General features: G+C 41.0%; 1 pseudogene; it reads left to right on the forward strand.

The window, feature by feature from the left end:
- Nucleotides 1-14,189, forward strand: part of LOC144369659 (contactin-associated protein-like 3) — a 141,840-nt pseudogene that overhangs the window by 39,483 nt on the left and 88,168 nt on the right.

Raw genomic sequence — 14,189 nt, forward strand, 5'->3', positions numbered from 1 at the left:
TGACGTTGCTACTATTTTAATTGGCATACCCGTGTCAGCTTTTTCTACTTTAGCAATATGTTCACTTTTCTTCTCTGTACCTTTAAGTGAAGAACCAAAGCTCCCTTTTGCATTCACCTATGAAGACTTGCAATATTCATGGCAAGGGGTTTAGAGATCCTGCAGGATTTAGAGATCCACCTACTACATGTTCTTGGCATTCACAAGAGAATGTAAAGTAATTTTCCTCACGGTGGGACTTCACACTGATTCAATATGTGGATGATTTATTGATAGCTGTCGAAACTTTATATGCTTATAAAGATGTCATTGTAACTTTACTAAAATGCTTAGCTTCCCAAGGACATAAAGCATCACCAGGAAAATTGCAGTAGAGTCAAACTGAAGTCAAGTACTGAGGACATGAGTGATTGATTGGCTGGTGAAACATAGTTCCACCCCAAAGTCTGTCTCTATATTTTACAAATGAAGCCAACTGCCACCAAAAAACAAGTTTGCCAGTTCGGGCTGTGGGTTCATAATTGCATGGGTCTGTGATGTTGGATGCCATCACTCTGGGGTTGTGAGGCAGTTCACAAGCCATGGCAGATCTTCTGAATGAAAAGCTCAACTCTGAGGCCAGTACAGAGAATGTCCTGGTACCCCATGCTGCCGCCATCCTACAAACCATCAGACATAAAACTTACCAGTGCCCCACCAGAGTAGCTATGACCCAGTCTTGTCCTCTAACCCTCATGGATTCTAGGCAGGTGGCACCTTGGGGTCTAGCCACTCTGTTGCCAGATGCTTACCAGAGAGGTGGCCTGGACTGGCTCAGGGTTTTGGAAGGTACTTACCTTAGTCTGATTCATACGACGCTGACAGAACCATTTACTGGTGTGGTTTGCACAAGAGATATGGGGAAATACAGATACATTTTATGCTGTCAATATTTTGTACAGGGGACCTTCTCTCAGAATATTTTATAAGTGAATGTAAATGTAAATTTTTTTTCTATTTCACATAGTAGCTAAAAGCTACTATGTGAAATAGAAAAAAATAGTAATAAAAGTCTTTGAAACTGTTACTGTTACGCAGTTCCAGGTCAGAAGGCTGACTCCTGGTCCAGCCACTCACTTCAAAAAACAAGAAAAGGCTGGGTGTGGTAGTGCATGCCTATAATCCCAGTGGCTCAGGAGGCTGAGACAGGAGGATGGTGAGTTGAAAGCAGCTTCAGCAAAAACAAGGCACTAAGCAACTCGGTGAGATCCTGTCTGTAAATAAAAATACAAAATAGGCCTGGGGCTGGGGCTCAGTGACCGAGTATCCCTGAGTTCAATCCCTGGTACAAAAAAAAAACCAAACCAAACAAACAAACAAAAACAACCCAAGAAAAGATCATGGTGAAAAGCAAGAAAAGAACTTCAGGCACCATGACCCTATTGGGAAGGCCAAGGCAGACCCAGCATCTCAGGCCTGTCTTCAGATGCTAACAGAAGCTTTGGGTTTCAATAGAGGAAGGACAGGCAGAGGCCAGAGGTCTGCCTCACTGAGCAGCCTTGGTTGGACTGAGGTCTGTTGACCACTGTGAGTGCTGGTTCAAATCTTGCCTGAGTCTTCAAGAGGGACAGGATAGGTTAGGTCAACGATGGGCTAATAGACCTTGTGTCACTCATTTGTAGATGAACACCTCTTAGATGATTGCGTGCGTCTGTGCAGAGTGGAGCAGGGATGTGACCCACAGTTTAAGGTAATAAAGGAGACAGGTATAAAATGAAGTCAGAGATGGTGAGCTTTATCCTGCTTGAAGTTCCCCAAGGGCATCTGCAGGCCCAAGAGCCACTGCTTCCAGCATGGGTGTCCTGAGTCCCTGTTATAGCTTTTTCCCTCAAACCTTGCCTTGTCCACTCCTTGATAGGGGAGCAGCCATCTGAGTCTATGGGTTTCTTAGCCACATGGTGAACCAGTACGGAATGGGGACAACCAGGGTCTCTAAACAATGGCTCAAGTATATAAGTGAAAACAGCCAGATGCTTAAGTCTAGAAGTGAATTGTAAAGCAGAATATAAGAGGGGCCAAAGTCAGACAATGTTCCATTTAATAAAGTATATACAAGTGGGAGCCCTTTTGCTCAATGTCTCCATGAGTTTGGCTTTTCTTTTACCTTCAAAATAGCACATTTGCCTCTGGTTAAATTTCCCTGCTGTGTGTTCAAGACCAAGCCGTTAGCCCTGTGTTGGCTCAAAATTAACCTTTTTTCTTTTTACTGGTAAGGCCAGTCAGGATCCCTCAGGAGTTATTTTTAGGAACATGGTAGTATAAAGATTCATTGCCATTTCTATCTGTCCTATAGGCAATGGCTATTGTTTCAAAATTGGATTATTCTGTTAGAAGTAGTACTTATGCAAAATGTTAACAAGCAACAGTTAAAAGTAACAGTGACCATTCCAGTTTGTCTTAGGAATAAATGTCATAAAGCCTTAAAAATAAAGTGGTGGTGGTCTCTTAAGTAGGATGTACTTGCTTAAAGATGCATCGCCTTAGTGACCAACGTCCACTCTTTTTAATTGTCTGTTGGACACGGTTCCAAGTGCAGTGTTCAGGCCCGAACAATTATCTTTGCTCAAAGATGATGGTCATGATACAATTAGGGATACACAAGTATAAGGCTGGAGAAGGCTGTTGTGACTATGAACAGTGTCTGTTTGGAGGATACAGCTTGGAAAATGTTCTCTTCAGGTTTGCATTTTAGAGCAGTCTAGTTGGGGAACATAAATACATTGAACACACAAACAAGTCAGTAATAATGAACATCACAGACACACAGAAGACCTATATATATATATATTAATTTAGTATCTACTTTTGAGCAAAATTTACAAACCATAGCTCAGTAGGATGACTTTATGTGTCTGTCTTCAATAGGTCTACATAGGTAATATGATTGATGGAGATAAAACTCTGAACAAGTTTAGGAAGTAATGTGACTGACCTGATGATGTACAGGTATATCTCATATACACAATAATAAAACACTTCATCAAAGCAAATAGATGTAAACCAGGGTGTAAGTGTCAGAGAGTCTTTTTAATCTGGATGGTATTGAAGACATATGACAGAAATGTCGAATTTCATTGACCACTGCTCATATTTAGGTCCAGCTACAAGGCGTATTGTGTAAAAGAGAAAACTAACTGCTTACCTTCATGTATTAACCTGTACACCTTTAACCTGACACATTTTTGTATAATATTCAGATAAAGTTCAGACATATGGCATAGTTAGCCCTTAGATGCATACACATCTCTAATCACAGCTATCTAGGGTACCACATACATAGTAAGTGGCCCCAAATAATAGTTGTTTATAAAGTGGTCATTTATAAAATAAAATGACACTTAAATAAACCCTGACTCTGCTATGACTCTATTCCCTAAATAACAAAAGCCTCACAAAGACAGCAAACACAGAGATTCTTTTGATAGAGCACAAAACCTTTGTTTTTCCAGCCAGTTCTTGGTAAATGTGACTAAGAGCAGAAAACCTTCTGTCTCAAACGTGGAGGATTCCATTTTGATTTGACATCAGTGTATTAAACTTGGATCTCAGAAAAGCGCTTCAAATAACTTTTTCAGTTACAGCCAACTTAATCATACATGAATTTCCTAATGTGGTCCTTCACAAATCTTCTGGGCCTGGTTTAGACATTTTACAACTTGTTCATATGCTTAGTTTTTGTTCAAGCTTTCTTGTTCATTTGTGACCTTAGGACAAAAAAATATCTTATTTTGCCAATCAAAATCTTTTCTTTTTAATCCCAAAACTTCCCCCCAAATATGTCCTCACACTCATAACATTTTTATATGTCTTTTTCCTACTTATTGATTCTTTTTTGGCCTTATTTTATCTTTAGTTTACAATTAGAAATAATCCTTATGAAACTTTTAAATTTAGGCAAATTGCTTCTTTTTTAATAAGACAAAATAGTTCATGCTTTTTATACTTTTTTTTTTTTTAAATCAGAACACAGCCTCAAGTTTTAGTACGTTTTTCAATGTCAATTAGAATTAACTCTTAGTGGTCCTCTTTGTAGAGAAGGCTCAGTAAGAAAACAATTTCAAAATGTTTTCTAAATCTGAAAAACTTACAAAAAAACCCACATTTAATAGACCCCAATATAGTGTATTTTTGTAAATGTTAAGATGCTTATTTGTAAGTTTTATATAAACCTCGGATTAAGCCATTTTCTATGGCAATAGACTGGTTTTCAAAGGCTTTCTTTCATTCCTCTCCCTTTTTCTTCAGCCCTGTGTGAGTTGGAGAGTTAACCCTTTCCTAACCCTCTTGTTTTTCCAGACTGGGTAAGACTTAACACTTGAATAACCAGTTTCTGAGTAAAGACAGCAGAACAGACTGAGGGCCAAAAGCCTCCATTTACACAAAACCAAACAGAACAAAAATATATGAATTTAAGCACGCAGACCCTCCCTCCTCAGTGAATTCAACAGAATAACCACGAGCTCAAAAAAGGAGTTGTTCTTGCAAAAAAAGAAGAAAGAGAAAGAAAGAAAGCAAGAAAAAAAGAAATGACTGCAGTTTCTTTCTTTCTTTCTTTCTTTCTTTCTTTCTTTCTTTCTTTCTTTCTTTCTTTCTTGCTTTCTTTCTTTCTTTCTTTCTTCCTTTCTTTCTTTCTTTCTTTCTTTCTTTCTTTCTTTCTTTTTTAAAGGAATTTGTGGGTGGGAGATTCACCCAGAGGCACTGAATCTGCACCAGGATTATTAGACTCAGAACCAGCTGCCATACAAGATGGGGTTTTCTCCAAACCCTTCTCCTTCTCTTAACTCTTTTCTCATTTTAGTGGAAGTGCCTCTTTTGTTAGACCTTTATGATCAGGTGTTCATAGAACCTCTGCCTTAAAAGGGACCAGGTTAGGATGACCAAGAGGAGACAAAAAAAGAAAAAAAAAAGCAAATTTACCTAGTGGAGGAGCATCAGGAGAGAGAGAGACTCAGTGCTGTGAGCAAATGTGACAAGTGTTCTGAAACAAAGGATTTCCCAGTTATCCAAATATCACAGACCAAGAGCCAGACAAGAAAGGGAGTACAGTAACTTTGAATCCAAGTGCACTTTCAGATACAAAGGCCAGCCGTACTACAGGGGGAAAATCATCTTTTTCTTAGTCTTAGGTTTATAGCTGTTAAAAAAGTAAAAAAAAAAAAAAAACCCAGATAGTGAAGAAATTTCCCTAGCATTGAGACAAAATTAGCACTTGTCATTCTTAACCAAATACAACAGATCTTCCCCAATCAACCTCCTTTCTGCACCGACCTTAGTCCTTTCCCTCCTAATAGGTACCACAGAATTACAGATTCCAAACTTCCTAGCCAGATAAAATGGCAGAAGCCCAAGTAGGTTCAAAAGAACTGGCTCCACTGAGCCCCAGAAAACAGGAAAAGGAAGGGCAAGGCCCAGGGGCATTGTCAAGGAGAAGACATCAGAATCCAGGGTCCTGGGCTCCAGGAGTTCATTTCTCTGCCTCACAGAATGGAAAATCAGCTGATGCAGGCACATAGGGGGAGGAAACAGAAATCCCTGAAACCAAGGTGGATTCAACCCCAGGTGGCTCACCCTTCTCTTCTCAGGGTGGAGATCAGCCAACTGCAACAGGCGGATGCTGGGAGGGTGGGCTTTCTTCCCTGGCAGCTTGCTACAGCAGAGGCCTGACTCCAGAGTTCCCCCCAAACCTGGTCTGGCCACTCACCTTAAAAACCAAGCAGCAAAGGTCATGGTGAAAAGCAGGAAAAGAACTTCAGGCACCATGACCCTATTGGGAAGGCCAAGGCAGACCCAGCATCTCAGGCCTGTCTTCAGGTGCTGACAGGAGCTTTGGGTTTCAATAGAGGCAGGACAGGCAGAGGCCAGAGTTCTGCCTCACTAAGCAGCATTGGTCAGACTGATATCTGTTGACCACTGTCAGGGCTGGTTCTGGGAGGAGCTGGCTCTGCAGAGGTCCTTACCACCTGAGGGGGCAAGTCCCACCTGCTGCTCAGGGTGTTTGTCTGTGGGACCTGTGATCCTGGGAAGGGGACATGACTTGGGGCAGCACTCCAGGGTCTGAAACAGGTGGCTGCAAATCTTGCCTCAGTCTTCAAGGGGGCATTATAGGTTAGGTCAATGAAGGGCTAATGGACCTTGTGTTACTAGTTTGTAGATGAACACCTCTTAGATGATTGGCATGTCTATGTGCAGAGCGGAGCAGGGATGTGACCCACAGTTTAAGGTAATAAAGGAGACAGGTACAAAATGAAGTCAGAGATGGCGAGCTTTATCCTGCTTGAAGTTTCCCCTTTGGGCATCGGCGGGCCTCAGAGTCACTGCTTCTATCCAGGTACCTCTCTCCCTGAGCCATTGTCACAGCTCTTCTTAAACTATGAGGACTGTGGACTGTTTTTCACAATAGCTCCTGGATCATGGCCATTTCAGTGGCATATCCAACGCACAGAGCGGAAGATCACGTGGAAGATCCAGTTTAACAAAGTGTGTTGATCTGTTTTCCCCTAAGATGGACAAAATGGATCCATCTATCCGATGTCCAGTACTGACCCTTAAACATTATAAACAAGTGATCTGAAGAACTGTGTTAGCTTCACATCACTGTGACAAACTAGCTGAGAAAATTGAGGAAAAGGAGGAAAGGCTTATTTTGGCTCAGAGTTTCAGAGGTCTTGGGCTGTGGTCACCTGGCCCTGCTGTGCTGGGGTATGTGACAGCACTGGACACTGAAGCAGGAGTGTGGAGCACAAAAAGGGCTGAATTCTTTTATTATTATTATTATTAGTTGTTCAAAACATTACAAAGCTCTTGACATATCATATTTCATACATTTGATTCAAGCGGGTTATGAACTCCCATTTGTACCCCGTATAAAGATTGCAGAATCACATTGGTTACACATCCACTTTTTTACATACTGCCAAGGTGGGGGGATAGTAGAGGATAGGAAAGGCAGCAGAATACAACATACACTAGTAGGGCTGAATTCTTGATAGCCAGAAGCAAAGGGGAGAGGGAATGGGCTCATCACCTCTTCAAGGCCACTCCCTGGGCCTCACCTCCTTCCTCTGCACCTCGCTCCCGCCCCCGAGGGTTCTACTAGCTTCTAATAATCCCACAGGCTGGCCATCAAGCCAGCACACAGGCCTTTACGGGGACATTTAAGACCTAAACCATAGCAATTAAAACACTACTTAGGCCTCTGATTTAGTAATAGTCATTCCCAGCTCATTCTTAATCTGGGCAAGTTGGGACACTTGGCAATGCGAAGGGTGAAAACAGCCCAGTTAAGTAACTGCTCTGTGGTTGGTAGCAAGCGGCAGAACGTGACTGGGACCAGGGCAGAGGTGCAGATGCAGAGAGCACCCCATTCCAGCCAAGGACCGCAGATGCCCGTGTATGTGCAGACCAAGGGCCTGGTCTAGAGAGATGACCTCTGACAACCAGGTCAACCCACTAGTATCTACTAGGTGCCAACTATGTGCTCAACACTGGCAAGAGCCAGGAAGGTAAGAGAGGGGTGTGAGTCTTGGGGGCCTGTCCCGAGCCCTCAACCCAGAAGGCATTTATTGACCTGGAATAGGCCCTGATTCTGCAGCAATGTCCACTATGTGCCAGTACAGGCTGGTCACTGAAGGCCTCCAGAAGTCAGAGATGGCGCCAGGGGAATGGCCTGGACTTTAATGACAAGCCAGCTCTAGATGTCCGATAGGACACCTGAGAGCAGGAGGTCCTTCCCATCAATGTCACAGAGCAGGGTTCCCCCAGGGCCAAGTCAAACGACAGTTAGATGAATTACCTGCTTTTAGAAAAGGCATTTAATTAATTAGTGGGGTCACTTAAAGTCAATGGCAACATCTCGGTAAGAAAGCCTATTAAACTGTGTTATCTATGTAGGTATCAGTGTATATAAAATACCCGCTTCAGGGGAGGTTCTGTGACCTACCTCCTCCAGCAAGGACCTTCCACAGTTCTCACGGCCTCCCAATCATCCATTCAATCACGAATCCATCAAGTGGATTAATCCACTGAGGAGGTCAGAGCCCTCATGATCCAGTCATTTCCTAGAAGCCCCACCTCTGAACATGCTGCATTGGGGACCACATCTTTAACCCGTGAGTCCTTCAGGGACACTTCATATCCAAACCATAGCACATGTTCAAATATCAAGCATCATGCAAACATTCTCCACGACTCATTCTTCAAATAGGAGTCTATACCTAATTAAATATATCCATCTATCTACACATATATTTTAAATATGGTACTCATACTATTGGGGATTATTCTTTTATTTTCTCTATATCCACTGAGTTTATCTATACCTGAATAGAAACCCAGTGTGTAGACCACAGTCTTTCTAGAGGAAAAGGCTTTGGATTTTATAGTAGTTTGTACGGTGCCCTTCATGTAAACCTGACACCTCAAGTAACTCACCCTGAATCTCACAGCTAATCAATGTAAATCCAGCACCACCACCCACACCATGTCATGCTCCTGGTTAAGTCCATTAATTTGTGCTAGAGTCAAGGGAAACCCCATTTTCCTTATTTTATTTATGTTAATAAGCACTAGTGTATTATAGTGGCTAGTAAATTATTAACAGAAAATGATGATTCAAGAGCCCTTACTTTAAAATAATTAACTACATCTGGGTGCAGTGGTGCACACCTGTAATCCCAGCAATTTGAGAGGCTGAGGCAGGAAGATTGCAAGTGGGAGGCCAGCCTCAGCAACTTAGTGAGACCCAGTCTCCCAGTAAAAAAATAAAAAGGGCTGGGGGGCGGTCTTGGCACATTGTAGAGTACTCCTGGGTTCAATCCCTAGTATTGAAAAAAATAATTAAGTATATCTCCTCACATAGCCAATTATAGGTACCAATTTAAATAAGAAGCAGTTTTGCAGGCTACATCACTATCTATAATCCTCTGAAACTAACATGAAAAAAATGCTATTCTTTCCTAACATCATCTGCTAGTGAGGAGCTGCCAACCTATGGATGAAGATGAGTCCATTTGAGAATTAAGGGTGTGTGCAGAGGCTCATGGAGAGTTGTGGGGTTGGGGGTGTGGATATACCTTATTCTCTGATCCCTGCTTCAGAGAACAGTGTTACAAGAAGAGGAGGAAATATTTAGCATAGTAACAATGACAGTAACAAGCAGCATTGGGTAATGATTAATCATTTATCATATGTTCATCCTATTCACATGGGCCACCAGTAATTTGTTCACAGTCACAGAACTAATAACTGCTGGGACTTAACTCAGACTCAGGTCAATCCATGGGGCTCCTATAATTTTCCACTTACTGGAAATTCCAAACCTTAAAAAGCCTTCAACAGTGTCTTAGCCTGTTTCCTGTAGCTATGACAGATTACCACAGACTGGGGAATTTATAAACAATATAGGTGTATGTGAGTTCAAGTTCAAGAACATAGTGCTCCTGTGCTGCAACATAACATTGTGGAAAGGCAAGTGAGCTTGGGAGACAGAAAAAGTGGACCAAAGTTATACTTTTTATCAGAAACTCATTCCCATGATAACTAACCAATTTCTACAATAAGAGCATTAATTCACGTGAAGGTGGAGCCCTTGTTACTTAATCACCTCTGAAAGTTCCCATGACTTAATGTTACAATGTTAATAATGTTACATGACAAAGATTCTTTTTAATTTTTAAAACTTATTTATATGTGAACATAGAAAAGTTCTGTCTGATTCATTCTACTGTCTTTCCTATTCCCATCACCCCACCTTCCCTTCATTCCCTTTTGTCTAATTTAGTGAACTTCTATTCTCCACCCTCCATGCCCAGAGAGAACATCTAGCTTTTGGTTTTCTGGGACTGGCTTAGCATTTTACCTGCAAAAGTCATTCTTTTTATGACTTAGTAATATTCCATTGTTTATATGTATCACGTTCTTTTTATCCATTTATCTGTTGAAGGGCACCTAGGTTGGTTTTATAGCTTAGTTATTGTGAATTGGGCTATAAATGTTGATGTGGCTATGTCACTGTAGTATGTTGATTTTAAATCCTTTGGCTATATACTGAGGAGTGGGATAACTGGGTCAAATGGTGGTTCCATTCCAAGTTTTCTGAGGAATCTCCATACTGCTTTTCAGAGTGGTTGCACCATTTTGCAGTCTCACCAGCAATGTATGAGTGTACCATTCTCTCCACATCCTTGCCAACACTTACTATTACTTGCATTTTTATAATTAACATTCTGACTGGAGTGATATGAAATTTCAGTGTAGTTTTAATTTGCATTTCTCTAATTGCTATAGACGTTGAATATTTTTTCATATATTTTTTGACCATTTGCATTTCTTCTTCTGTAAAGTGTCTATATTCAGTTCCTTTGCCCATTTATTGATTAGCTATCTATCTATCTATTTATTCATTTTTGGTGTTAAGTCTTTTGAGTTCTCTATATATCCTGGAGATTAATGTCTATCTGATGTGCAGGTGGTCAAGATTTTCTCCCATTCTGTAGGATCTATCTTCATGTTCTTGCATGTTTCCTTTGCTTTGAAGAAACTTTTTAGTTTGATACCATCCCCTCTATCGATTCTTGATTTTACTTCTTATGCTTTAGGAGTCTTGTTGAGAAAGTCAGTTCCTAAGTGACATTGTGGAAAGTTGGGCTTACATTTTCTTCTAGTACATGTAGGGTCTCCAGTCTAATGCCTAGGTCCTGGATCTACTCTGAGTTGGTTTTTGTCCAGGATGAGAGAGAGTGGTTAAATTTCATTTTACATAAGGATTTCCAGTTTTTCCAGCAGTATTTGTTGAAGAGGCTCTCTTTTCTCCAATGTATGTTTATGGTGCCTTTGTCCAGTATGAAATAACTGTATTTATATTATCTCTGTGTCTTCTATTCTGTTCCATTGGTCTTCATGTCTGTTTTGGTGCCAATACCATACTGTTTTGGTTACTATAGCTCTGTAGTATAATTTAAGGTCTGCTTCACTTTTCTTGCTAAGGATTGTTTTAACTATTCTGGGCCTTTTACTCTTCTAAATGAATTTCGTGAGTGCATTTTCTATTTCTGTGAAGAACGTCATTAGGATTTTAATAGGAATTACATTAAACCTGTATACCACTTTTGGTAATATGGCTATTGTAGCGAAGAAATTCAACACAAGTTTTGGAGGGGACATCCAATATAGCAGATAGTCACAGAAGTCAATCACCCTGCTGGAGTGATGGCTTCACAGTCAGCTGGGATAAGTCTCTGGGACAGCCCCAGGCCATACCTGCAGCAGCACTTCCTTCAACCACAGCTGGTTCCTGGAGAATAGAGAAGGTCAGGAGGTATCAGCAGAAGGTTGAAGGCGCTCCATCCAGATACTTGGGTCCACATGCTGGAGCCTGTGCGTGTATGTGTGTGTTGTGTATGTGTGTGTGTGTGTGTGTGTGTGTGTGTGTGTGTGTGTGTGTGTGTGTGTTTGGCTTTGAGTGCCAAGGGTTTGACTGGTCATATTCTTCAATGATGCATCAGTAAAGAATTGTTCTGGTCTGTGTCAGGTGGCCCTCCTCAGCCTCCGTTATCTCTTCATTCATTCATCATTCCTATGATTCACCTTTCCTGAGTCCAATGTGTTTTGTTATTCTTCTAAAAAAAAAAAAGGCTCGATTCTTTTGTTCACACATATTTAAATTTACATAAATGTTGTTTTATCTTTCATCATGCTTTCTACTAATTCACTTTTTACACAGGTGTAATTATACTACTCATAGAAAGGTGATAAAGATAATATACTCACTTTTTAATAACCTGTAGAAGCACCATTTAATCGATTCATAAAATACTCTCAGGGCATATGCTGGGTTAATTATACTCCTAATGCTCTACACTTAGCATTGATACAATTTTTTCCTAATAACACTTATAAATTACAAACTATCTTAATCAAATAGTCTTGTTAACATACCTTATAGGGCAGGTTAATTATATCTTTCATTTGTATAGCTCCTTAGAATTTTTAAGGCACTTTCAGAAACTTTCAACAAGCTATAAATTGGGCAGAGCAGTTGTTATATTTCCCATATTATTCACAAAGAAGCTGAGATCACAGAGACTGAAGCTCATGTCCAATATCAGCTGAGTTGGGCAATCCAAGGAGAATTATAGCCTAGGAGTACAGGGTGCTTCTCACCCAGGGGTGCTGTCCTGCTTCATAACCGTTACAACTAAGATAGTAACAGCATATTGAAATAAGAGTCTTGTTTAGCACATTTTTTTAAAGTATGTTTTTTTGTAGTTGTAGATGGATGGAATGCCTTGATTTTATTTATTTTTATGTGGTGCTAAGGATATAACCCAGTGTGTCACACTGCCGCAGTCCGGCTGCAGCAAAATAACCAGGGGATGACGAATAACTTGTGTATGTTGATACAGCAGGAGTAGGAGCCATTTATTGTAGGACAACAGAGCTATTTATACATTTCACACAGCTTATCTTAATTAGCATAAACTAGATACATCAATCAACCAATAAGGAATCTCCACACTTAATGGCTTGCTTTTGTTACTTCTCAAACCACTCCCTCTGGCATTTTGCCAGGCACCATCCAGACTTGTTTACGAACTCTAACATTCCTCTGGCAAAATACCAGGTGCCATCCTGACTTATTTACAGACTCTAACATCACACATGCTAGGCACTGAGCTCCTTATTTAGTACTTTCAAGTGTTGGGAAAACAAAAAACTGGTATCTTTCATACATGTTGCTTTGTGAGTTCTGACTGAAGAAACAGTGGGATTGCTTGGTGCACTGGTGGTACCTCCTGGAGACTCAATCCTGCTCTCAAATGTCTCTGAGGTTCATTTCTGAAACTCATCGTTTAAAATAAAGATTTAATAAAAATGTATTAAAGACAGAACTGTTTCAGAATGACAGATCTCTAAGAGGCTTCTTAAAAATTACTGTTGATGATGAATCTTAGACTGGCCACCCATTTGTCTACTGAAGGCTGGGCGTGTGATAGTGACCCCTCATCAAGAGTGTCCTCCATGAAGCCACATTAGGTAGGAGGCCAGGTGGTCCCATGAGAGTTGTAGCCTCTCCAGCCAGATTGTTAAATCTGGCCAATGTGAATGTGAAGAGCAAACCAAAGTGTTAGTGGCCAGACAGAGGAGGATGGTGGGAACAGGAGGTCAAGGGGATAATTCTATAAGTGGGCCCACCGTGCTGACCCTCACATGCTTTCTTTTCCAAGAAGCAATTTACTTGCAGCCCTGCCTGGCCTATGTAGACAGGATACGTCAATTCCTCAGCAAACTCCCTGTTATCTGCAGGAGAAACGCAGGCCTAAATTGATGTTGATAAGAGGAATCCAAGTTACCCTGAAGGAAAGAATTCTGTGGCCATAACCTGAAACTGGAAGATAAGGATAGTTCCTCCTAACCATAGAATCTGTAATAACATGTGGTTAAGAATACAATTAGAACTGGTCAGCATAGGCCAAGGTGACCTAGATTTGTCGTGGCTGTTGGTACTTTCAAATCTGAAGTCATTTTGCTGTCAGTCAAACGTCAAGAGGTGGGTCTGGGTCTGACTTTCTGGAAACTTCTCTGGGATCTCCCATAAAACCAGAGTACAGAAGAGACACTATCCCTTTCCACTCTGAGACACTATCCCTGAGAGGGAGAGGACATATTCTCTCCCTTCATAGTGTCCCCTTCCCCTTTCCTGTCCCTTCAATACACTTATTCCTGTACCTCTGAGTGACGTGTCTGAAATCCTTCTGACTTGATTGCAAGAATCAGGGTTTGAAGGGGGTCTTTGCACTGTCTCAGTTTCTCAGAAGTCCCCCCAAAGCTGTAACACATACATACGAGTGGTGGGGAATTCTGTGGAGAGAATAGTCTATAATCTGACAAATCCTTTACATACGTTAATAGGTTTAATCATGTCCACAATTTTCAGGTAGTCATTATTTTTTCACTTTCAAAAGAAATTATGGTGCCTTCCATCAAGGTCAGGTGCCTGAGCAAGGACAGAAGATAATATGAAGGACTGTGGATTCTAAAAGTTGTTTGCTAACCATCCCCTCAGTAGTGCTGTGTCTCTTATTTGTATCTAAATGAAGATTTAAGGCTCCGGAGAGTTGCTGAGGGCTGTATATTTCCACAGAGAATGCCTG

The sequence above is a fragment of the Ictidomys tridecemlineatus genome, chromosome 13 (assembly GCF_052094955.1).
Source record: "Ictidomys tridecemlineatus isolate mIctTri1 chromosome 13, mIctTri1.hap1, whole genome shotgun sequence".
NCBI classification, from domain to species: domain Eukaryota; kingdom Metazoa; phylum Chordata; class Mammalia; order Rodentia; family Sciuridae; genus Ictidomys; species Ictidomys tridecemlineatus.